The following is a 26744-nucleotide window of genomic DNA, read 5'->3' as shown; positions in this document are numbered from 1 at the left end:
ACTGTGGCAAAAAAACCCATGTAACTTAAAATTTACCGACTTAACCATTTTTAAGTGTACAGGTCAGTAGCTGTAGCATATGCACATTTTGTACATCAGATCTTTTCATCTTGTACAACTGAAATTGTCCTCCCCATATCCCTTCCCACCAGCCTCTGGCGACCACCATTCTACTTTCTGTCTCTATGAGTTTGACTACTTTTGGGACTTCATATAAGTGGAATCACACGGTAATTGTCTTTTTGTGACTCTCTTATTTCATTCAGCATAATGTCCTCAAGGTTAGAATCTCCTTCCTTTTTAAGGATGTTAGAGTCTCATTCCTTTCTGGCCTGAATGACAGTCCATTTTATGGATCTACCACTTTGTTTATCCATTCATCCATCAATGGATGTTTGGGTTGCTCCCACCTCTTAGCGTAGCTATTGTGAATAATGCTGCCATGAATGTGGCTGTGCAAATATCTCTGTGAGATCCTGCTTTCAATTCTTTGGGATACAAACCAGAAGTGGAGTTGCTGCATCATATGATAGTTCTATCTTTAATTATTAAAAACTGTCATACTGTTTTCCACAGAGGTTGCACCATTTTACAATCCCACCAACAGTGCACAGGGGTTCCAAATTCTAGGACTGGATACACAGTTGAAGAATAAATGAGTCATCTGTTAGTTAATGAATAATGGGCATAGCATAATAACACAGTAAGTACTTTTTGATGAGTTGACACTTTCCCTCAGGTGATTTACAATCTGAATAAGTTTGTGCTAAAATAGGAAATAGCATCAAAATGCCACACTGATCCAACTGCAGGCGCATACTGGAAACCTCCACATACAAAGGCTAGTATCACTTCCATGAACACACAGTATCAGAAGTTCCTCCAGGACAGGGACCATGAGGTCTTCCTTCCTAAATCTCCACTCTTGATCCCTAAGGCCCTGGCACAGGGGCTGACATGCAGCAGGCACACGCAGTATTGGCTGCATGGTTAGAGGGCCATTCAATCAAGGAAGGCTTCCTGGAAGAAGATGGCTTTGAAAGAGGGAGAGGACAGTCTGGAAAAGGAAGGCAGGCGTGGCTACAGAGAGGGGCCTGACTCAGTAGTTTCATCTCTTTCCTGCAGGCAGAGACACAATAACAAAGTCACCTGACATGATGAAACAACATGCTTTATAGGTGGTTCATACATACCTGGTGACTAAATATATGGTCAGAATGGTATCCAAACAAACAAGGGAAGTATCAAAAACATTTTGTATGAGTTGTCAAAATGGGAAATAGGGGTTCCTTTTAAACTACAGGGAAATACTCAAGTGATCTAAACTCCACTTTCATACTCAACACCCCCTGCCCCCCAGTCAAACAGGAAGTCCTGGAAGAAACTACCTTTCAGCTTTCTCCAGAGAAAACCTTGTGACTGGGGACACCACGGTTGGGGCCACCCCAATCTTCAAACTTCTTTCTGGATATCATTTTGCTTCTTAGGAATTTTACTGCCTGTAAACCTAGAAGGACCAACCAATGTCTATAAGACTTTTTGCAAAATGAAGTTTCCCCAGAGTCAAGGCTCTTCCCTTCTAAGAAAGATTTAAATCTTCTATTTCACAGCTGAAACTGTCTCTAAAGGGCAGGATGCTATGCCTGATGGCTCACTGCAGGCTTGAGGCCACTCCCTCACCACTCAGTGTGGCTGCCACTGGAGTCAGACACCAAGATGCCCACTCGATTGCAAAGCCCTTGGAAAATCACCCAGGCAAGCACGACAGAGTTGTAAGCAAAGCAGTCCCACCTCCCATCTCTGTGCTGCTCGAGAAGAATTCAGGGAAATCAGAAGACCCAGCAGCTGGTATAGTATCTGGCTCAGTAAATGTTTGTTGACTGAATGAATGAATGACTACCTAAACACCCACATGTCCAGATTTGCTAAGCATACTTTGGCTTCCCATCAAAGTCCATTTACCAACCAGTCATTACCAGTTAAACAGTCCCTTCAGGTTTCTTGCTTTGCAACTGTCTCCCATCTAGGTTATCCTGAGTATCATCTTCTGGGCCTGGTGTGATCCAAAGTTCTCTTAGAAATCAAGGCTTCACACCTTTCCCAACCCTATTTTCCCTGAATGACAAAGAACCACAGGGACTAGTCTGAGGCAAGAGTATTAATGTTCCAAAGTGACAGCAGACTTGGCTCGGCCACCTGCTTTGAAGACAAAACAATCTCATGGAAAATCCATAGGTTCCTCAAAGCCTCAGGTTCCACTGCGGTGAAACAGTAATCAATGCCTCAATCCCACAACTGTCAAAGACCTGGGAGCCAAAGAGACAGAGCATCTGAGACATCCCACTCTGGCAACGTGGCAGCCCGAGCAGAAGAGGGGACCCCTCACCAGCTCCAAAGGACACAGCTCCCAGTACACATCCGTGTCCCGCTGCACGCACACACACAGACAAGCGGGCCTGTAGGCGCGCAGGCCGTTCCCTGAAGGCACACGGAAAGGCCCCTGGGCCGTCCCCAGATGCCCATCCAGCAGCCCTTAGAAAGGACTTCATGTGCTGGGTCGGGATGTTCCCGCGTCATTCTGTTTCCTCTGGGGAAGCAGTGTTCTTGGCTTGTTCTGATACAAGAGATGCAGGCGGAAAGAGCAGTCCCTCCGGCACTGAGGTTTCTGGAAAGCAGTGATCTGAATCGTGCAAGCCTGGAGAACCCAAGTTTGCAGAAGCCACACCTGGACTTATTTCATGGGACAGAAATCCCAACAAATACTGGCTTCATAAAAAAAGTTGGGGGGTACCGAAAGGCTGACAGAACTGAAAAGTGCAGTGACAAATGTAATTCTGGGCATGGTTAGCTTCAGGCCTCAGAGGCTGTGGTGCAGGAGCGGCTCCTCTCCCCCTACGCTGGCTCTGCATTCCTGGAGGACTGGTGATGGTACTTCAGGCAGGCCTCCCCCTGGGAGCCCCAGGCCTTCAGGGTGATGTCCAGCCACAGCTCAACAATCCCTGCGGAAGGAAAGCCTCTCTTTCCCAGTAGTTCTCATAAAAATCTCATGTGCGCATCCTTGAACTAACGTTTGTGGTGGGGGACTGGCACACGCGATTGGCTGGGTATTGCTCGTGTTACCCATTTGGGTACAGGTTTGGGTCAGGTGCACAGGATCTACACAGACTAAGGCAAGAAGAGGACTGATCCAAAGGAAACCAGGGGAAAGTGGGTGGGAAGGGAGGCGGGGAAAGGAAGGAAAGAAAACATGGTGTAAGCTACAGATAATTTTTATTATTAGGAAATAAAGTAGCCATCAACTTCAAGTGAAACAAAGAGAATGGAAGTAGACCGAGCTTTTTATGTCTTTTTTTTTTCTGTAATAGGAATAGGTTTGTTGAGATAAAATCCATGTACCATACAATTCACCAACTTGAAGTGTACAATTCAACAGTTTTAATAAAATTCAGAGTGGTACAACCATCCCCAATAATCGATTTTGGAATTTCATGGCCCAAAAAAGAAACCTCACCCTATCAGCATTTACTGTCCATTCTACCCTCTACCCACTCCTGGAGAAGCACAGTGTAGCTTTCTGTCTCTCTAGATTTGCCCTTTTGGACATTCCATATAAACGGAATCCTACAACAGGTGGGTTGTTAAAATTCGGTCTTTTGGGACAAAACCTACAAAGTCCCCAACTCCTGAACTCCTGGTTGAGCTCAGACCTCTGGTCTGGACAGAGTTGGGCTTCACACCCTGAAATCCTTACAGATGTGGGCCAGAGGAGGGACGACAGGGGCTGGGAGACCCCTGGCCCAGCATGACTCAGCCCATCACCAGGCCAAGCATGGACGGTGGAAACACCTCCAGGATGCTTCTGGTCTGGCTGGCCCCTGGCATGCTGCGTGCTGGAGTGGAAAAAACGTGGGCTTTAGTCAGACAGATGTTCTAAGGAATTCCCTAGGAAAGGCACTGCGGGTGTCTGCCCAGCGTCCTTCCTCATTTCTGATTTCACCTGGGATTCCCCTTCTCCCAGGAAGGGCATGTTGCTGCGGTTCCCCGTTGTGGGCCCAACTGGTTCAAAACCAGCCCAGCAATTTGCCAGTAATTAGTTTAAAAGGGGCACGTGGCCCAATTTGGGTCAAGGAGATTGGAAGCTGGAAGCTTCTGGGAAAGATGTTTCTCAATCTTCTAGACGAGGTTTAGAAATGGTATTTTCTCTCTTCCTCTGGATGTTGCATCAAAGCTGTGGAGCTCCAAGCGACTCAGCTGGTCTCACTGCCAGCCTCAGGGAGAAGCCAGTACACGAGGGACAGACTCAGGGAACTGCAGGAAAGGGAGCTGGGACTCCTGGAATAGGAGTCTGAAGCCCACTGTGTCATCTGCCCTTCATACTCCACTCTCCCTTCCCCCCACTACTCTGTACCCCACATTGACTTCTAGGGACTAATGCAAGGGCTCCCTACCCCTCTGGCTGCAGGATGGTTTTAGCCAACAGGAAGCCCCAGAGATGGGAGGGAGGGGACAGTAAGGCGGAGGTATCCATGTCCCCCACCCACTCCTTCCCAGGGGGTCCCTGGGAACTGGCTGCCACCCCCAACCTAAGTCACAGCTCTGATTAGGACCCGTCTGCACAGCCCTGTCTCCAGGTTCCAGTACCTGTGCCCTCCCCAACCCTCACACCAGGCAGGATACAGGAGCTCTGTCCCTGGAGCTTCTTTACACTTGCCCACACCTTCTTCAAGATCTCTTTATGTGTCAAGAACAGGAAAAGATGCTCAAAGGCATGAGCCACTAGGAAAATCAAAAACAAAACACAATGACATACAACTTCACACCCACTAGCTCAACCACAATAAAAAAAAAACATAAAAACATAAAATACATAAAATAACAACTCCTGGCGAGGATGTGGAGAAACCAGAACCCTCATACATTGTTGGTAGGAATGTAAAATGACTCACCGGCTTTGGAAAAGTTTGGCAAGTCCTCAAAAAGTTAAAGATAGAGTTCCCAGATTACTCATCAATTCCATCTCTCGGTATACACCCCAAAGAGTTGAAAACAGGTTTTCAAACAAATACTTGAACATGCAGGTTCACAGTGGCATTATTCACAAGGGCCAGAAGGTGGAAACAACCCACATGTCTATCAACAGTTGAATGGATAAACAAAATGTGGTCTATCCAAACTGGAATATTATTTAGCCATAAAATGGAATGACATGCTACAACAGGGATGAACTTCAAAAATATTATGTTACATTAAAGAAGCCAGATACAAAAGGTCACATATTAGATGAATTCACTTAAATGAAACATCCAAAGTAGCTAAATTCATAGAGACAGAAAACAGACAAGTGGTTGCCAGGGGCTTGGAGGCAGGGAGAGACGCTGATGGGGGGGAGTCACTGTATAGTGGGTACAGGGTTTCCTTTTGGGGTGATGAGACAATGAGCTTCCTAATCGACATTCCTACTCAACAACCACTTCCCTAGTGGGTGACATCAGGCAAGTGTCTAGGCTTCTCTGAGTCTTAGTTTCCTCACCTGTAAAATAGGGTATTAATACCCTATTTTGGTTATTACAATGCTAATAGTTGCAGTAACAAATAGTCACCACAATGTTTAATCGCCCTTCCATACTTCCCCTCCCTTGTCCCCCTCCCCCACCCACTTCCTAACTGGCTCTAAATTACTGGGTTTCACTGGGTTGGTTTAGGATTATTGTGACATTAATTTAGGAGAATGTATAAAATGCACCTAACTTTACATGAAGCTCAAAGGGTGATTTCATTCATTCCTCTTAACACCAAATTATCTCTCCCTCCGTGGCAATAATGATGTCTACTTGGTAGAACTGGAATCAACTTCAATGATAAGCATAGGGCTCTTCTTCCAACTCCGTGTCCCCTTCTTCCTGGGCACACAGCTAGACTATTTTCCCAGACTCCCTTGTGGCTAAGCATAGCCAGATATCAGAGTTTCAGCCAGGGAACGAGGGTTGAAATGTTGTTCACCACTTCTCAGGCCGAAGCTTTCCAGAAGCGTATGTGCCTTACCCCTCTGCCAGTGGATGCAGACAATGAAAAACCCTGGGGAACAGCAGGGCCACGGGTGGGAAAAGTCTAGATCCATGAGTCACCACATGGAGAAAAACCACCACTGAACTTGAAAGACCCATTTTAGACTCCTCCATGACTGGAAAAAAAATCTTGTATTTGAGCAACTGAACATTGTGGTGATTATTTGTTACTGCAACTATTAACATTGCATTACTAATACACCATCCTAGTCTTCCTAGTGTGAAATGTCTACTAAATTGAAATATACAAGGTTTCATTAATTCATCCAAAAACATCTTCAACCAAACACCTACTACCTGCCAGATCCCGTGGGTTCTAAATATAGTAACAGTGTAACAGTATTTGCTCTCAGAAAGCCATAAGATAGTAAGGGAGATAGAACAAAGTCATTTAAAAACAAGTCATTAAAAACGTTTCAGATGCCTGGACCCAAACCTGTACAAGGTGTCATGGGGACACAAACAAGGAGATGGTCAATTCTGGGAATCAGGCAGGTGAGGAAAGGCCCCCTGGGGGGGAGCAGCTGGCGTTCAGAAGGGTCAGTCAAGTAGGTGAGTGTTACAGGCGTTCAAGGCAGCGGGACCAGCCTGCCTGAAAGAGGAGGGAGTGTGCAGGGATGGGCACCTCTGGAAGCAAAGCCAGCAGGGCAGAGGAGGGGAGGAAGGGTGGAAGTGGGGTGGGGGGGGTCAAGGGAGGGGAAGTACGAAAGGCAAGCTTAGGGGCAACAGGAGCCAGACCTCACAGCCACCGGGAGGGCACTCAGGGCTGGAAAACTGTATGACTATACAGCAAAATTCACCGATCCGAACCAGCACTTTCCAGAGGAGGCCTGTCTTTCTCATTCCTCCGGATAGGGGAGATTTCCTGGGATGTGATTACCTGGAACTTCCCGGCTGCCGCTCAGGTGTGCACTTCTCTCTTCCATCGTGTGTTCACCTCCTTCTCACTGATCTCAGGCTTCTCTGCTGCTCCTCCTAAATTCCCGCTGCCCGGACTCCCTCCCTGTCCTTAGAAATCCAGGGGTTTCCCCCTAGTCTTTGTCCTTCTGCCTTCCTGCGTCTCCCTCACTCTCCCACGCATCAGCCTCTCTGAGGGCTCACAGCACTTGGGGGTTGGCCCCCTGACCATCAATTGTCATGGCAGATCTTGGTGAGAATGGATATTTTAGAAACAGTAACTGAGAACAGGAAACATGGTGCTTTATTCTGATGTGAGACCAAACAGGGTTGGTATCTCTAGGAATGTCACTTTCCCTCCCTGGGAAAACTGTTTTCTTGTCTATATAATAAGAGGGTTGGCTAATGATATCAAAGTAAAGAAAAAGAATTCTATGGTTTATGGTAATTTTAACACTCTTGCTCCACTGATAGTTATTCACTAATACATGCTCATAACAGCAGATCCCATAAAGGGGCTTAGAGCCAGGGAAAGAGCCAGAGGTTTGGGGGCACAGGGCCCGGGTTCAAGCTCAGCTGTCACTTGTTGATTCTGGCATCGCGGGCAGGCCAGCAGCAGGCTGAAGCCTCCTCCTTCCCATTATTCTGCTACTCTCAACAGGAAAAATGACGGTAGAGCTGAACTACCTCAATGTCCACCTGCTTCACCTCCCACACTTTAGTGATGAGAAAACTGAGGCCCTCAAGGTTGACCAAGCAGCTTGAGGTCACAGTTGACAGCAAAGTCAAGTCTAGAACCTAAGTCTGTGCAAAACTAAATTATCAACTGGCTTAGGTCAGTTTCCAACAGTTGTTATAGTCCCTATTTATACCACTTTCTATTTGGTTTATGACATTCTATTCATTAAAGAAACACTGCATTAAATCTACAACTCAATGATACTAAATAAATATGGGTGGACCAAGAGTGTTACAATTACCATAAAAATCACAGAATTCTTTCTCACTTTGATATCGTTAGCCAACCCTCTCATTACAAAGACAAGAAAACTGAACTTCCCTAGTGATGGAAAGTGACATTCCCAAAGATAAAAACCCTGCCTGGGCTCCCACTGGAATACAACCCATGTTTTCTTTGTTGTCAGTTACTGTTTTTCTCTATAATATCCACTCACACCAACAAATAAGCTACTAATTATCCCCAAATATGCCAGAATATCTCTGGGCATAATATATACTATAATAAGGTACTGAAGCAGTGGTTGGCAACCTTAATGTATAAATAACCACTACAAATAAACAAGAAAAATGTATGTCAAATAAAACTATGGGCATACAACGCATATGCAAACAACTCATAAGTTAGGGAGAACAATGGCTAACTAAAGAGATGGAAATATCTTCAAACTCAGGTTTAAATTTTAAAATGCAAATAAAAGCAAATTTTCTTTAGCTTACCTGCTATATAAAGAAGACTACAATTGATAAAGCTCATTTGGCATGGGTTTGAGGAACTGTACTCTCTCAAAAAACTGCTCTTAGAAATATAAACTGGTAAACTTTTCCAGAAGGTGATTTGGCAATATGTAGATACTTTAAAATGTGTCTACCCATTGACCAGCAATTCCACCTCCAAAAATTTGTCATAAGTAAATACATGGACAAGTACACAAATGCAAAAATTAGAAACACCATAAATACCTATCAATAAGGAATTGGTTAAATAAATTATGATATGCCCATGGCCATTAAGAATGATAATGTAAACGTTTATTCACATGGACTGTCCCAATATGTTCAGTGGAAAAAAACAGATTATTAAATAGAACATATAAGACAATATCACTATTTACAAAAACCATGTAGCTGTGAGTATATCTGAAGAGTGATTCTCTCTCAGCAGCTGCATAATTAATGGATGATCACCATCTTCCTTTTTCCTATTCTTCCTGCATTTTGTTATGAGCATGTATTAGACTTCTGTTCAGTTGGGGGAGGGGAGTAGAACTGTGCAGAAAGTAGATTAGTGATTGCCTATGGCTAGATGGGGGGATTGGAAGTAGGAAGTGATGGCTAATGGGTATGGATGAGTGATGACAATGTTCTAAAATCCATTGCAGTGAGGGCTGCACCACTCTATGACTGTACTAAAAGCACTGCACTCTACAATTTGAATGGGTGAATTATATGGTACATGAACTCAACCTCAATAAAGTTGTTAAAAATGTAATTTAAAAATTAATAAAAACGAAACTGTGCAAGGCCTTGAGGTGAAAAAATAAACTCAATAAATGGGAGCTGAGCTAGGAGACCGGAACAGTGTGTACTAGGGCTGTCCATTGTCTGGCATCTATATAGGCAAAACCCAGCCAACCAGAATTTCTGGATACACTGTCCCAGCCAGTCTGGGTCTCCCCACCCAGAAGGATGCTGGCTCACTGGCAGCCCGGCAGCCTCGTCGCCTGATGGGGTTATCCCCATGCCTCTGCCTTGCAGACAAGCCCTGGAAATCACTCCACAGCCCAGGGGCCCTTCAGTGTGGTTGACTCCAAGTATGCCTCTTCATCTCTCCACATTTTCCTTTCCCTCCAGAAGGCCCAAGGGCCACCTTGTAGGCTCGGTGTATTGTAAACCATTCACTCCTCTAGGTGGGATCACAATGGACACTGGCTGTCACACCCAGCTCTCAGCAGGTGATGAAAGGGACTAGGAGTATCCAATCACACACAAGGAGTAGCATTTCTGGAGCATTTACCAGGTGGCAGGTACAGAGCTGTGAACTGTGGTAACAAAAGTAGACAAAACAGTATTGGACAAAAAAGTTAGACAAAACAGAGACCAGCAGAGAGAAGGGACAAATGACAGATTAGTGTGACCAATGTTTTGATAAAGGCAGCACAGGGGGAAACTGGGAACATCAAAGATGCTCGTATTCCCATCAACCCATTCTCTACAATGTAGACAGCAGGATCCTGGTAAAAAAAAGTGAGGCAAGATTGTTTATTCCTCTGTGCAAACCCTCTAAAAGCTTCCTCTCTCACTGAGAGTGAACACAGAAGTCCCAAATGCCCAAAAAGGCTGTGCCCTCACCTCCGCTCCACCACCTTCTCCCTCATCACTCACTCCACTCAAGCCACACCAGCCTCCCTGAGGTTCCTTGAACATGTCACACATGCAGCTGCCCCAGGGCCTTTGCACTGGCTATTCCCTCTATCCAGAACATATTTTACCCTAGACTGCCACGTGTTCACTCGCTCAGCTTCTTTGGGTCTTTGCTCAAATGTCCCTTTTTCAGCAAGAGCTTCCTGGAACATCCCATCTGACAGCACATATCCCTTCAGCACTCACCAGCCTTCTTTCTTATGAATTTTCTCCATAAGCTTTTTTCCACACACTAAATGTCTGCTTGTTGTCTGTCTTCTCAATTGGATTGGAAGCTCCACAAGGACAGGGAGTTTTCTCTGTAGTTCATTGCTATTGTCCAGTATGCTGGTGTGCAGTGGAAACTCAAATAATGAGTGTGCAATAAACACCAGGTTTGTAGCCAGAGTGGCTGGGAGAAGGATGCTTGCCTCATCACTGGGGAGAGGCAGAGAAGGAATAGGTAGGGGGTGGGGGGCACTTCAGCTGAAAGGGGCATGGGGACAACAGCTTGGCCACTCTGTGCCCAGGAGCTGTTTTGAAGTGACCCAGGGCTGAGAAGTCTTCACCTGCTTTTCTGCAATATTTCCAGTAAGTGGAAAGCAATGAGGGTGTCAGGATTATTCCCACTAAGAATCAAGGCCTTCCAAGCCCCAGCGTCTGAGCCTCCCTCCCAGGTGCTGTCAAATACTCTGCTTTTGACAGCATATTTGTTCCCATGAAGTGCTGGCCTTTCCGGATGCCAACTCTTTCTTTCCACCTCTGACTGTTGGGTTTTGCAAGCACCACAATGCCTTGTTCCAGAGTCCCATGTGTAAACCGGGTTAAGTGTGGAAGAACTGATGATGTCCGGACCTCCCAGGTGCCACAAACGTGTCTGATCGCATTTGAATCTCCACTCTGCAGTGGGTGTCAGCAGAGCAAGCAGAAAGGTGGGGAAATTGAGACTCAGAGAAAGTTAAGTTGTGCCAGGTCTCAAAGAAGGGACAGAGCTGGGTTTCCCACCCAGGACACTGACTCAGGACTGTCTCATGCCCAAGTTTATGTTCTTTCTACCAAAACACATTGTCTCAACAGCACGGAAGGGCTCAGGTTGTTACTTTTTCCATGCTTCAAACCTGGGGTTTCTCCTGTCCAGTTTGAACGTCCTCTCAATGCACGGCTCAGGGATGAGAGATGAGGGAGGTACACTGAGCCCCACTGGAGGTGTGTTTCTAAAGCACAGAGCCACAAAGCTCACCTTCCAGGGGCAGGATCTGGGCCGGTCTCCTACCCTAGCTTGCACCCGCTCACTCCTCCAGGCTCCGGTGCTTCCGTTTTCCAAATCCCTGGCAACCACCCCTTCCCCACCCCACACACCCAGGGCTTCTCTGATCCTGACACACACTGACGGTGGCCACAGTCCTGTACAAGTCTCTCCTCTCCGCCCTCAAGTGTCCCTCATCCCTTGCATCCCCTCCTCAATACAGTCACAGAGCAGACGGAGTGTCAATTGGCTTCTGGAAGCACAGCTCCCCAGTGGCCTCTCAGCCTCTAGACTGGGAGCTCTGACTTCTAATCTGCTCCTCGTATAACATCAAGGAAGTTCTCAACAAGTGCCCCGTGGAAGCACAACAAGAAAACAGAGCTGGAAGGTACATTCATGCCAGTGCTAGCTGGATTAATGTCACGACTCTATGGACAGTCAGACCCATGCGGCTTTTTAGTCCGTATTTAGGCCAGACACTGAGCCACCATCATCATCACTGTCATCGCCATCACCATCATTTTAGTTTCCTGGGCTGCCATAACAGACACCAACAACTTGGTGGCTTAAAACAACAGAAATTTACTTTCTCTGTCCTGGAGGCTAGAAGTCTGAAATTAAGGTGTCCACAAAGCCATGCCCTCTCTGACGGCTCTACCGAGACCCCTTCCGCGCCTCTTCCTAGCTCCTGGTGGCTGCCAGCAATCCCTGGCCTTCCTCGGCTTGTTGGAAGCATCACTCCAGTCACACAGCCACCGCCCCCTGTGTCTTCATCCGGACTTCCCTCTGTGCAGGTCTACCTCTGTCCAAGTTTCCCCATTCTATAATGACACCCGTCATACTAGATTAGGGCTCATCCTAATCACTTTAACTTGATTACCTCTGCAGAGATCTTATTTCTTCAAAAGGTCACATTCTGAAGTCCTGGGGGTTAGGACTTCAACATATCTCTTCTGGAGGCCACAACTCTGCCCTTTCCAATCACATCTTTGGGACAGGTCACGTTTCCACTCCTAGTTAATGTGTGCCAGGCAACAGGCTCACTGCTCTCCATGTACTGCCACCTAAAGTTCTCACCATAATCCCAGGTGAGAGAAGTCTTATTCCCTCTGATAGACAGGTTGCAAAACTGAGGCTTAGAGAGAGGCTCGAAACTTGCCCACAGTCAGCTCTCTCGAAGGTCAGCCAGTAAAAGGCTGAGTAAGGACTCAACTTAAGTCTAGGATCTAAACTGTTAAATCGCCTACAGCACAGAAATTTGTTTCTGATGATGCAATTACTCTCTGCAGACTTTCTGTTTCAACTCCAATACAATTCCCATCTGCAAAAGTACAGCTCCATGACTTCCTTCAAACTGCAAGTTTAAGATACAATCGCTGAACATGACGTGCCTCAAACAATTCCCAACTTCTTCCAAGATGGAACCCCCCCCCCACATACACGTGTTATGTCCACGTTTTCCATTATTGTGGAAAAATGCATGTATACTTCACTAATTCATGAGGCCCTGCTTATGCAAACTCTGGAATTTGCTGTTGTCTGTAACAGCTGTGTAGAGGGACCCCACCCTTTCTGAGAATGATACATCCTGGAACTTGGCAACCCACTCCAGTAGGTGGCTTCTGATTGCCCAGGAAATCACAGAGTGGCCAATGGGCAAGAACACTAGGCATGCAGTCAGGAAGCTCACACTCAAGTCTTGACTTCCATTTCCTCCTCTACATGAACCCGCCTGAGGGCCCCACTCTGTCCGGTTCTTACAGGACAACTGAAAGTGTTTATCAAATTTATCAAAATAGAGACTGCCAGACTCTAAGCCACAAGAAAAGAAGGAATAATCATGCACCAGACATGAATTAAGCATCTGGTCTATGTGGGGCATAAATATTCACTGAGATGAGTAAGACCACAGGGGAGAAAGAAAACGAGTGTGTTTGTGTGTTAAGGGGGGGGTGTATAAGAGAGTGTGTGTGTGTGTGTGCATGCACGCACATCATTTCAGGCAGGCACTGAAATACACTTTCTCCTTCACCCATCACTCAGTGAGGGGCTCATACCCATTACACAGGTGGAGGAATACAGGCTCAGCAAGGACACTCAGTAGTAAGACAGCCAGGGTTAACCCCAGGTCTGGGCAGATGAAAAGTCCAGGCAGCTTCCTTCCTCACCTGACCACCAGGCATTAGACAGGGGAGTGAAGCTTCTTAAGCAGGAGGGTGACCCCGACCTGAAGCTTTAAGGAGATTCCTGTGCCATCAGCTTGGAGGACAGATTAGGGGGAGGGCAGTGAGTTAGGAAAAAGCTAGATGATTCAGGTGATTCAGGGGCGGTCACACAGAAGGCTGGTGTGAGGCCGGAACTATGGGGCTGCACAGAAGGGGCTGCACTGAAGAGACCTGCTCAGAACTGGGTTGGTTTGGGAGAGAAGAGGGAAGGCACGGAGCAGCAGGCATGAGGAAAGTCTCCCCTCTTCTCAAGGCTCAGACCTCGGAAGCAGGGACACCAGGAAAACCACATCACAGCTCCACTTCCTGATCCACTCAAACAGGAACCGAAGAGCTGACGCTGTGGGCCAAGAGGATAGGAAGAAGACAGGGCCAGCCTTGCTGCTTCCTCGCCCCACCTTCCCGTGAAGCCAGCAGTGAGCACTCTCGGGATATAAGGACCTGAGGACCAGGAGCCCGAGGAGGCTGAGTCTTGGAGACACAGACTACTCGGCCTTGCAAGCTCAGTGCCACCAACAGCTCTTCCTCCTCCCCCTGTCCCTCATCTAATCAATCCCCAAGCGAGCCAGTCCTAACGCCTGCAGACCTCCCCGCTCCATCTCCTGGGCCTCTTTCTGCCAGACGACTGCCAGATTGTTTTACATGGCCCCCTGCTTCCAGTCCTTGCCCTCCCCCACCCAGTCCACGCAGTCCAATGTAGCCACAATCGTCTTTCTACAAGGTGTCACATCGCTCCCCTGCTTTGACCTTCATTGGCTCCTCAATGGCCTCAAGGTAATAAAAATGGCCTCCAAACATCAGGATGTGACTCCGCCCTTCCCCCCTGACCTCAGTGCACCCCACCTCAAATGTTAGGTTCCAGCTATATTGAGTCACTGGGTTTCCTGCACAAACCGGGCTATTTCTACCATCCATGTCCTTGGTTAGATGGTTCCTACCTAGAAATTCCTTCCCTTCTTTTCACTCTTTCCTAGATAATTACTATTCATTATTTAAGATTCAGCTCAAAGATTACACCCTGTAGCAAGTCTTCTTTGACCTTCCTTGCAAGGTAGGGTCAGCCACCTCTTCATAAGCACCTGGTGAGAGCTTATGTTCTTGTATGACCACACAAAATACACTAGACCAAAATTTTCTGTGCATGTCTGTCCTCATTCATAAAGGATGATGCCAGTGTGCAATATAATATCTGACACACAGCAGGCACTTAATAAAGAGTAGGGAGGGGAGGTGGAAGGGGCAACAAAGGTTTGGGTACTCAGAGAATAAAATAATTACAACAGAAGAATCAAGGAAGGCTTCACAAAGATAGTGCATTTCAGCCACACTTCAAAGAATAAGCTGGATTTGGGGTAGGTAGAGAAGTTTGGGAAAGAGCAATTCGGGTGGAGAAAAGAGAAAGACTATGAAGGTATAGAAGTATGTGATTTGGTGGTGTATCTCACACAGGGTGGCAGACTAAAGCACAGGATGAATGGGGAGGGATCTAGTGGACCCAGAATCATCTAGATGTCATATTAGGTGGCCATCCCATTGTGTAATTGTTTGGGGGGCTACAAGTAACAGAAAACCCAACTCAAAATAATCTAAAGGTAAGGTTCAATGTCTTGTTCCTTCCATCTTCCTGCTGACATGCTCAACCTGTCTTCCTAAACAAGGACCCTCATGATCCCAAGGTGGCTGCCACAGTTCCAGGTATCACATGCCAACCCTACTATGTCCCACAGCAGGAGAGACTACCTTTTCCTAAATGTCTCCTTTTAAGATGGAGAAAAATCTTCGCCCATTCCCTGCACTCAGCCCAGCCCACCCCCAGCAAATTTCCCTTCATATTTCATAGCCGGACTGTGTCACATGCCCATGCCCAAACAATCACGGCCAATGGGGACAGGAACACAGCGAGTCACCGTTGGTACTGTCAAAGTCCCCTGGATGCCAGACTTCTGAAGATCAGTGCTGTCAGCATGAAGAAGGGGAAAGCATGTGGAATAAGCAAGCAAGCAAGTCTGCTACATCTTCTCACCCACTCACCTCCAAAGTATGCTGCCAAGCAGAGTGTAATCTGCAAATGTCCCACATCACCACCCTTCCGCGACTCTATTTTAAGTCTGAGGAAGTAACTGTCCTAGGAGAGGAAACTTGCTAAAGGCTATTATGGGAAGGTCTATAAACAACACTGCATTTGCTTTTCTAGATCAGGAGTTCTGTGGCAGAGGGTGGGGTAGGAAATGGCAGGGATGAGTACATTCCAGAGAGAAACCCCAAATGCTGCTTTACTTTAATTCAAAGTTTTACCTTTCTCCTGAACAAATGTTTTCCTCAGACCTCCAAAAAACTAACCAGCAGGTTCCCACCATCAAGACTTTGATCCAGTTCTTCTCAGCTTTGAACATCCTTTTCCACTCTCTCCACTTCCTGAAACCCTGCCCGTCCTGGAAGAGTAAGGTCAGATAGCACCCCTCCCCCAAAGCTTTCTCTGACCATCGCCACCAGGATGCTTGTCTCTGTCCCCTGCACACTCAAGCCTACACGTTTGTAATTTTCCTGCAGTGTGGACACCAACATCAATCCAAAATTATAAGCAGTTACACATCTTTCTCTTCCCATCAACTATAAGAAATTCTAGCACATGGACTTTGATTTTCCATCTTTGTAGCAGAGGTGCTTGGCACAGAGCAAGATGTGCAGGAAAAGTATGTGCAATGAAGACTCTCTAAATCCAGTTAGTTTTCTCATGTGTCTTCTTCCTATTGACCATGCAAATGAGAACTCTGACCCCGTTTGGAACCCACTTTTGTTTAGTACCAGTTATGGGCAAGGCACTCAGCCACTTTCAGTATATACTGCTTTATTTAACACCCTTTTAAAAAAAAACCTGCAGGCTTTTTCAAAATTTACAGAAGAGGAAACTGAAGCTCAGAAAGGCTGAGAGAAAGGTTAAGGGCAAGCACAAAAGCCACAAGAGAAATTAGGAAATGTGACTCAAATCCAAGTCTTCAGAGGCAATATTGCATCATGGTTAAGAGTTGTGGATGCTGAACATAGACCACCTTGCTTAAAAATCTGGCCACCTATGAACTATATATATGGCCTTGGGAAAGTTAGTTAGCCTGTGTTTCTCAGTTTCCTCGTGTACCAAATGAGGATTAAGAACAGTGCCCATTTCAGTGTTATTACAGGTATTAAATGAGCTTGTATAGGCAAATGCTTAGAATAGGGCTTGACATGTATTAATGTATAATAAATATTAGCTATCAATATTGCTCCTGAGTCCAGTGGTTTTCTCATTGCATCATGACAAACTGCTCCTACCCTCTACCCACCATATCACCTCAAGCAAGAAAGAGTGACCTGGCCGAAGGACAGACCCCAGAGAGATCACTCAAGGAATAGCAGGTCAAAGATTAGGGACGCAGCTCAATGCACAAATCCCACCCTGCCACAGCTCTCAGCTGCACCTCAGCCCTCATTTGCAGGGTCCCAGGGGGCCTTCGAAGGGAAAGAACACCACAACACACGCGCCAGCTCAGCTCCCAAATGCCCAACCACTGACCCAAGAACAACCTCTTAGTCTGAACAAGCTTTGAGGACCTGAAATGCTTGCAGCCCTTCCCTGGAAACCCAGTGCCTGAGGTGAGGCAGATGGAGTCTCCAAACCAAGATGCCACTGAAGGCCACGTGGTCCCGTCAGCCTTGAAGACAAGAGAGATCTCTGAGGCTCCCACCTCCCACATCCATGACCTCACGGCAACCCAGTGCAGAGGGGAGCTGGGACAGGGGCTATCAGCTTTACACAGGTGAGGAAGCAGGTTCCAAAGGGTAAGTGACTGCTCGCAGAGGTCGTATAACTAATCAGTATCAGCTCCTGGACTAGAACTCAGGTCTCCATTCAGTGCTATTTGTCTTGGCTTATTCTGACTTCTGCATCAAGATTTGTCTTCTTCAACTGCATAAACTTCCTTTCTTCCTTTCCTTCCTTCTAAACATTCATTGTCTCTTCTCTGCACTGGGGGTTACAAAGATGACAAGGTGTTCAAAGGCCCGGCTCTCCCCTGGTCCCCACCCCTACTCTGCAGTGTGAATACACAGGAGGTGCTCAATAACTGCTCGCTGATCTGCATCAAATCTTTTTATTCCTACTGCTCTGACACAGAGTCTGGTTTTCTTTTCTCAAAGTGGCAATTTTTACATTTTTGTAAGTGTTCTTCCTTTTCTTTTCCTAGTTCTGAAAAAAGAAGACTGAATGTTTCTGCTGGTGCCAAGAAGCACAGGAGGGCTGTGATTTCTACAAACCCAAGACCCCAAAGGGATCCCAGGCTTGCTAAAAGAGGGGTCCTGAGCTAGTCCTCCCTGCAGTCAGAGAAACAGCAAGAGAGCCCGTGTCTGGGCGGGGAAGAAAAGAGCTCCAGCGCAAACTCTCAAGTCCTAGGTGTGCGCACGGAGCCCACCCACACCTCTGGTGTGGTGTTACCAGTCTCGGGCCTAGAACTTACTGCAGAAATTTTTTCAGGACCCAGGAAACCCTCAGAGCCTCAGCTGAAGTGTAAAACCTCTTTTTTTTAACGCAGATGCTTCTGCTTCCCAGGAGAGGTGAGACTCTCAGGGGTACAACCACCATGCCCCCAAACTGCAGGAACTGGCCCCTCTAGATTTAACATAACAAGGCAATCTGAAAGCAAATGTTTAAAACAAAGACAGGAAGCAAGAAAGAGAAACCCCAATGAAAGAATAAGATGAAAGGATTAAAGGCCCAGAAGATCTGAAAGAGAACTAAAGACTTTCTAGAAGCAAAATGTAAAGTCATTAAATCTAAACACTCAATGATGAGAAAATTCAACAAGTAAGGCAACATAGCTCAGCAACGAACTCAGCCTCCCTCTCCAAGGCTTTGCTTGTGCTGGACACAAGTGGACGCCAGGAGGACTGACGCAGGGCCCACACCGCCTCAGGACGCTCAGTCTGAGGATGGGGCAACCATATGTGCAAACATATTTCCCTACCGGACAGCCGCAATAATGCCCCCACTTAGGGATCTCTGTGCAGGACGCTTTGCTGGCATTATCTCAGTTCAGTACAGAAAGTGCAAGAGCAGGCGAGGCAAGGTCAGTGGCAGACCCCAGAATCTCCTGGTTTCCTGTCCACTGACCATGGCACTTAGCCATCCTGCATCTATCAGGGTCACAATTACAAAGGAATGATTCAGCATTCTTTCCTTTATTTTCCAACTTGCCAAAGGCTTTTAACTTGGGAAAAATTTCAAAAAACTAAGAATAGCACAAAGAACCCAACATGCCTCTTCCCCAGTTTACCTATTGTTAACATTTTACTCCATTTGCTTTTTCCCATTTCCTCACTCATACATAATGTTTATAATGTATGTATTTTTTTTTTGGACCATTTGAGGCCAAGTTGCACATATCACAGTTTACTGAAACACTCCTGGGTTTGCTACTTGATAGGAAAATCATTTCAATACAAACCTACAATGAAACAGGCATGCAGTATCATTACACACAGGCATTTTCCTAAAGGCAGGAGCCTTGGAGGGAAACTCATGATTAGCCTTGATGAGAGAAAGGCAAGCCCTTCCCCAGAAGCCACAGCAGGCCTTGTCTTGATTCTCCATCCTGTGCAGAGCATGATGATCCCACCCCACCCGGCTTGGTTCTCCAGAACTCACTCCCCATCTGGGGGAAGCACGGGCGTGCGTTCTTTTTCATCCCAAGTTTATCTCTGTGCCAACTGGGATCCCTCTGTTGGAAGGACATTGCTTGCTCACTTATCTGTTTTTCTAACTCTGTTCCTTTCACATTTCCTGACTTAGAGCAGTAGAGGAAGAGGAAATGCCAAAGATATTCCAAGACAAGCTATTCTGTGGCACTTCCAGCAAATGGGGGCTCAAAGGGGTAGCAGGGGACCCCAGGCAGCAAGCCACCTCTGTCTTTTTGCAACCTAGCACTGGTGGCCAAGAAAGTTAATGTGGCTCTCCAAAGTGCTTAAGGTCTTAGGAAGCCGTCTATTTCTGGGGAGGGCCCGGGACAGGAACCCATTTGCTTCAAATAATTGAGAGGACATTAGAAATCTGGTCCTAATTACCCCCTCACAGAGACGTGGCTTCACATCACATAAGGTGTGCGCCTTACTCGCCTGCATCACACCCCGCTAAGCCAGACCCTTGAGTTATTTTTCCTCCTAACAGTTCAGATGGACTTGTCCTGATGGAACCACACGTGGTCTCCTGACCATTCTTGTGGCCCTGCTTTGGGAACGCAGCTGGCTGAGGTTGGGGACACTAGTTGTGGCTCTGAAACTAAGGTTTTAGCTGTAAGAAAGGCACACATGTTGGCATTCATACTGTGCCAGAAAATTAACCACCGAAGATTTTTAAAGTGAGTACCACGCCCTACGCCCCCTGCCCCTCCTAGGAGTGAGGCAGGGTGGGTGGGCTGGGAGAGGGTTTTTCTGCGTTGGTGAATTTAATGTATTCATGTGGCAGGGGGAGAGAAGCTAGTGTCCCTGGGTGGAAAGTGAACAGTTTGGCCTGCGCCCAAGGAACGCACTGTGAGAGGAATCCTCAGCTCCAAGTCCTCCCATAACGCCAGGCACAGAGAAAAGCTTGAATAAAGGAATGCCTGTTTGGGAGGACAGTGAGGACACAGCGGACGCTGACCCCCACCCACACATCCCCACCCTTGGGAAGATCTCGCTGGCCTCCCCTCCCTCTCTGGGTTAGGGGGCCTCCCCCCAGAACTCCCCAACACCTTCCCTTACTTACCTCCGAAGATGTACACATCCTAACCCCTGGGGCATGGCCAGGTTTCATGGGTTACATGGCCATGGGGAATTAAGGCTGAAGAAGGAATTAAGGTCGTTCATCATTTGACTTTAAAATAGGGAGATTGGGGGGCACAGGGAAGGCAGTGTAACACAGCAAAGACAAGTAGTGATTCTATAGCATCTTACTACGCTGATGGACAGTGACTGTAATGGGGTGTGTGGTGGGGACTTGATGATGGGGGGAGTCTAGTAACCATAATGTTGCTCATGTAATTGTAGATTAATGGTATCAAAATAAAAAAAGAATAAAATAAAGCCAGTTACCCAAAAAATGCAAAGAACAAACAAACAAAAAAAATAGGAAGATTGTTCTAGATTATACAGGTGGCCCAGTGTAATCCAGAGTCCTTAAAAATGGAAGAGAACCCGAGATGGCAGCATGACAAAAATTAATATAGGCATTGCTGGTTTGAAGCTGAAGGAAGGAGAGCAGAAGCCCGGGTAGGCAGGAAGCCTCTAGAAGATGGAAAGTCAAGGAAACACACTGTCCTCTACAGCCTCTGCTCTGGAGTCTTCCCTGCTGCTCCTGGAGACTCCTGTAGGGCCTCCAGAAGGAACATGGCCCTTCCAACACCTTCATTTTAGCCCACTGAGACTTATCTCAGATTCCAACCTCCAGCACTATAGGAGAACCAGTTTCTGTTATTTAAGCCACTAAGTCTGTGGTAGTTTGCCACAGCAAGAGGATACAAACACACCATTTATCATTATGTTTATCTTAATAGAAGGCAATTTCCATTTATATGCCTATCAGTTCCATCAGTAATAATAGCAGCTAACATTTGTTGAGCACTTACTACATACAGGGCCTACACCAAGTTTTTCATGTTCAGAAGACACTATAAAAAGGCGATGTCAACTGAACACTGTGATGAAGGTGAACACAGGGACCTGAGAGTGGGCAGGGAGTGGAGGCATCTTCAGGAGATGGATACATGGGTAGAATTTAAAAGATGAGTACAAGTTAGCTTGGGAAAGAGAGTCCCAGCAGGAGAACATTAGAACTCAAGAGAAATGAAACGGCACAACATGGGCTGGCAAGCACTGTGGGTGCACAGCTCCAGACTGATAACCTTCATACCAGTGTCTCTAGTCTGTAATAGTCTCCTCTGAGGTCCAGAGTCACATGTCCTTGTGTCTACCTGAAGCCAAACTTAGCATGGCCAATATGGAACTTGATTCTCTCCAGGAACACATTCCTCCTTAATCTTCCCTGTCTCCCTAAATAATACCCAGCCATTCAAGCCAGAACCGCAGAATCATCCTTGAGTCCTTCCCTCGCCTCACCCCCACCTAGCATCACCAAATCTCATCACTTCTGTCTCTAAGTCTGACCACATTACACTCCCTTCTTTCCATCTCCACTGCTACCTGGTCTAAGCCACCATTATTTTTCCTTGATTAGTGCAATGGCCTGCTAACTTATCTTCCTGCTTCTACTCTTTGCTCTCTGTGATCAACTTCATAAAGCAATAAAAATAACCTTTTAAAAATGTCTATCAGATTCCACTCCTGAGTCTAAACTTACCAGTTTCCCTTTGTTCTCAGTGTGGGGGATCCTACCCAGCATGGCCTAGAATCTGCTCTGTGATCTGGCCTCTGCCACCCTCTAAAATCTTATCTCGTGTCATTTCCTCCATTACTCCTTTGCACTCTAGCCTCCCTGGCTTCCCTCCCTCCCAGGAATGCATCAAGCTCTTTTGTGCATAAAGAACTTTGCACATTCTGATCCCTCTGCCTGGAACACCATTCCCTGCAACCACTCTGCCTAGCCTGTTCCTTCTCAATTCTATAGTCTGAGAGGCCTTTCCCTAGCAAAAGTTGGATGCCCTCCCCACTTCACTTTGTTCATGATTTTGATCCCTTGTTTGTTTCCTTGACAACAAGAATCACAATCTCTCATTTGTGAGAGGAGTTACCTACTATCTTTATTTTCACCTAGCTCGTCTGCTGGAATGCAAGCTCCATAAAGATAAAGCCAGGTCTATCTATCATGTTCTACATTATCAGGACTACACCATGCTTAGAATGGACCAGTGCTCAGTACAGGCTTGTTGAATTGACTAATTAAAAGAGAAAGTGTGAGGCTGACAGAAAAAGATGAAGCTGGGAACAGAAGGCTTTGAACACAGGGTCCTATTCATCTTTGCACGACTGGCACCTCCCACAGGGGAGCCACTTAGCAAATGTGTACTGGGTGACCGAAAGTGACTCAATCCTGGATGAGTCTGAAAAGTGCTGTCCTTTCTGGACAGACTCCTAAAGGAGTTCCCTCTCCTCCATGGGACTTCTTAGAAGGTGACATGTCTAGGGAGCATGGCAAGTACTCAATAATGCTGTCATTGTCATTATTGCTTCTGTGGGGTGATCCGTGCATCCCACAGAAAAGACTTCTTCTCAAGCCCGTGCCAGATACAGTGCTGGGAGAGAAGTGAGAAGAAGAAACATGGGAGGGACAAATGAGAATGGGGTGGCAGGATCCAGTCATATACAGCTGAGAACGCGGAGGGAAATGCTGGAACAACCCTCTTTCAGGTCACATGGGTTCCCTTCTTTCCTCTAAATTTCAGCCCTGGGGTGCAGCATGGAGATGCCAGCTAGGTATGCGAGGGGTGACAGAAGGCCCCATTTGAATGCACACATTCATTTGGGGGCCTGCAAGGCTCCAACTGATTTTGAAAATCTGGCTTACTGTGGCTGGTGAGAGGTGGAAAGAATTTCAGTTTCCTTCACCAAATGGCAAGCTTGCAAAAAAAAGTCCTTTCTCTCCAACATTATCACATACTAAAAATGAAAACCAGCCATTCGGAGCTCTCATAAAGAGAAAAATAGATGGGCTGCTTAGCTCACAAGATACAGGAAGGCTGAAAACCATACGGTACATTATGTGCTAAGATACTGACCTTTTTTGGACTTGGGAGTTTCTATTTTTCCACAAAAAGAATGGGAGAAAAGTAATTCCCTGTGCAATAAGCCACCCATTTTATATTTCAAATCCATTTGGTGGTTGAATCACCAAATCCATTTAATGGCTTAAGAGCAGGGGTTAGAGAATTTTTTTAACCCCATCTCAAAATAGGCAGTTTGAGATAATAGAATATCTCAAAGATAGCAGCAATAATAAAGCAGACAAGAGAAGGCACCAAAACAATCAGGGTTATGATGCAAAGAAGACATATTTCCAAATGCCTCATGGCTGGCAGCCGTAAGGGGACACACTGAAAGATGTTATTGGGAGTCTGAAGCCTGGCCATGTGGCCTTGGGTAAGTCAGGCCACCTCTCCTGGCCTCATCAGAAGGGGCTGAATCAGCGGTTCTCCAAGACCCTTTTCCTTTCTAAACGGTTGAGATTGGATGCTTCCCGAAGACCTGAATCTTCTTGCTGAACAGTGTGCCTTCCAAATGCAAAACGTAAAGGTCCTGGGGTAAAAGGTTTCCACAGAGATTAGAACTGGCCTCAATGTTGAATCATGTCTTACAATCCCAAACATTACTCGGCAACCATTTGATTGCCCTGCTGTCATCCCAGAACCAACTGTGCCAAGACAACCTGATCGCATCTAGGAGAAAAAGTGGAACAAAATTCTTGTTCTTTCCGATCAGGGCAGGTAGAGCTGAGAGGACACTGACGACGGTCTGACGACGGCTATCCATCCCCCTGTGCTAGTGGAAAAACAAATCATTAGAGAAAACCGCTTTAAGAATGCCCGAGAAGAGCTCTCGGGATGTAAGAAAACCGCAGAATACCAGACGCCAAGCGAGTTTCTTTTCCTTTTGAAACTTCACGTCGCTCTCAGAAAATGCAGCAGGTCGCAAAATGGTACAAGCGGGAAACACGCCGGCTGCTTCCCAGTCTTCCCATTAACAAACACCAAGCCCCGAGCGGGGGTCGTTCTCCCCCTTTCGTTTCGTCTCACTTGCTGTAAGCAGGGGGCCTGGGGCCTGCCTGGCAGCGCCGCGTCCAGCGGGGGCCGGGGGCGCTCCCGGACCGGCGGGGAACTTCCCTCCGCCGCGCCGGGGAGACAATGCCCGGCCGGCGCCCGCACCCCCGCGCCGGGAGGGCGCCCAGCGGCGGGCCCGGCCCTCTCCGGAGGCGCGCCCCGCGGCCCCCCCCGACCCCCCGGCGCCTCGCGGAGCACCCCCCGGGCGGCCTCGCCCGGCCCCGCGGAGCCCGGGGCCGGCGCCCTCCCCGCCGACAGGAGTGGGGCCGGCAGCCCGCCCCGCGCACCGTGCCGGCGCCTCTGCGCGACGACCGCGGCGCCCGCCACTCACCGGGACCGGGCGGGCCGCTGGGCATTATTCCATCGCGGGCTCCGGGCCGCTCCCCGGCGGCGGCGCACACTCCCGCGCCCCGGCCCCGCTCGGCCGGGCGGTCGCGGCTCTCGGGGCGGAGGGCGCGCTGCGGCCGCGGGCAGCCGGCGGGCGGGCGGGCGGGGGGGAGGCCGGAGCGCGGAGTGCCGGCCCGCGGCGGCGGCGGCGGCGGCGGCGGCGGAGGGGCGCGGGAGCCGAGCGCGGCGCAGGAAGAGGCGGGCGACCATGTGCCGAGGGGAGGAGGCCGCAGCGGCGCGGGCGGCTCGGGCGGTCCTGCTCGGCGGCGGGGGCGCGGGTTGCAGGAAATCCAAACACTTCGGCAGGAAATCGGACTCCTGACTAAGCACTCCGGGCCCGGCGGCCGCTCCGCGCCGGGGGCTCCGCCGGGGTTAACCCTTGGCCCGCCGGCACACTGGCGCGCGCGGGCGGGTCTCGGCGCCGGGTCGGGGGCGGCCTGCCTCCGCCTCTCCCGGGGATGCAGAGGGGGATTTGTCCAGATAAAACCTTGGCCTTGGGAGTCGCCTTCCTAAGGCCCCGACACCAGGGAAGGGCGTTGGCCTGTCCCATCCTTGAGGATGACCGTGCAATCTCCTGGCCGGTTCCCCTATTTTATGCAGAAGAAATAACTTTACTCGGCTGCCTCCTCTCAGGGCTTCCCCTCTGCAAATTTGCCCCCTGCCAGGTGGCAGGAACTTTCCTGGTCAGGATAGTCTACTAATGGTACAAATAGTTCTATAGATCCTGGCTCTGACCTGGGTTGAAATCTGGATTCTGCCTTTTTTCTAACTGTGGTACCTCGGGTAAGTCACTCCTCTGAGCCTCTGTTCCTTTAAATGTGAAATGAGATGGTAATACTCTCCTCATAGCTTTGATTTGGAAACCAACTATTTAGACAGGGAGAGACGCTTGGCACAAACAAGTCATAGTTATGATTGTCCTTACTACCACAAGAGACGTCAAAGAAAAGAGGGTTTAACTTTTGGGATGAGTTGTGCATATCTATGCCTGCTATCAAAGCTTAGGAACTTCATTGCCTTCCTCATCGCCAAGTGATTTTTCTTTGCAGCATTTCAGAATCTGCTCTCCACGGATGAAAAGGTTAGTGGCTATGGCAGACCCCCTTCTGGTGAAATCTGAAACTCAGCAAACCTAACGGAATTTGGGATTTGCTCCTAGCCTGAGAGTCAGGACACTGTAGGGGTTTGTTTAAAAAGTCTGAAGAGATTTTACAAAGTTTGAGGAAACCAAAGTAAATCTCTGTCCAGTCAGGCCTGGACTAGGAAGCCAGTGGCGTGATACATTGTGGCTTCCCACAAAAATGCGACATTTGGGGGTTTTCTACCTGGAGGATGCAGGTTGGTGGGTTTTACTGTAAGTGTTTCAAATTCCTTTGAAACCCAGTCAGACTTTGAAGAGGGAACAACTTCCCCACAAGTGAAAAATTAAGTTTGAAATGAATCTGCTAGCAACTCAAAGTTGGGTATCAGTTCCTGTATTCCAGATAAGGACCAGATACTAGTTTTAGACCCAGGTTTGTCTCTTTTCTGCAAGTCTTTTTTGGTGGCCGGAAGCAGTAGGACAAGCTCCAGGTGTAGCACGAGAAATCCAGAGTTCTGCCCCAGGCCCTTTGCAGCTGCTGTTCCCTGTGTGGAAGGGCTCCACTTGACTGTTCTTGGCACTCAGCTCACAGTTCAGAATTCAGTTCCCCCAAAGGGGCTTTCCCCAACCATTTGGTATACTTTTCTTTGGCACCCACCCCTACCTGTCCCACACATCACATATCCTGCTTCATTGCTTCATCGCCCTTGTCACGGTTTGATTTATCCTGTTCGGCTGCTTGTTCATCACCTGTCTCTCCCTGCATGGGTAAACTGCTTTAGAGTGGAACTGCCACCTGTCTGTACCACTCCTGTGTCCTCGTGCCAAGAACAGTGCTCACCCGTGGGAGACTCTCAATAAAACCATGCCAAAAGGGGCAAACAAAATTAGAGTTACAGGCTCACTCTGTCCCTGAGCTCACCA

General features: G+C 47.8%; 1 protein-coding gene across 5 annotated transcripts in view; it reads right to left on the bottom strand.

The window, feature by feature from the left end:
* The window catches only part of ASAP1 (ArfGAP with SH3 domain, ankyrin repeat and PH domain 1), a 367393-nt gene extending 342574 nt beyond the window's left edge, over positions 1–24819 (bottom strand). For 4 of the 5 annotated variants that reach the window (XM_036890480.2, XM_057497737.1, XM_036890482.2 and 1 more), the window contains exon 1: positions 24684–24818. The gene's annotated coding sequence lies outside the window, so the exon portion shown is untranslated. Of the gene's footprint in view, positions 1–24683 lie in introns of all 5 variants that reach the window. The other variant, XM_036890485.2, reaches the window with a different exon arrangement.
* Between the last annotated feature and the right edge of the window lie 1925 nt (positions 24820–26744).

Source organism: Manis pentadactyla, chromosome 3 (assembly GCF_030020395.1).
Source record: "Manis pentadactyla isolate mManPen7 chromosome 3, mManPen7.hap1, whole genome shotgun sequence".
Classification (NCBI taxonomy): Eukaryota; Metazoa; Chordata; class Mammalia; order Pholidota; family Manidae; genus Manis; species Manis pentadactyla.
This window is presented reverse-complemented; position numbering and strand designations above follow the sequence as displayed.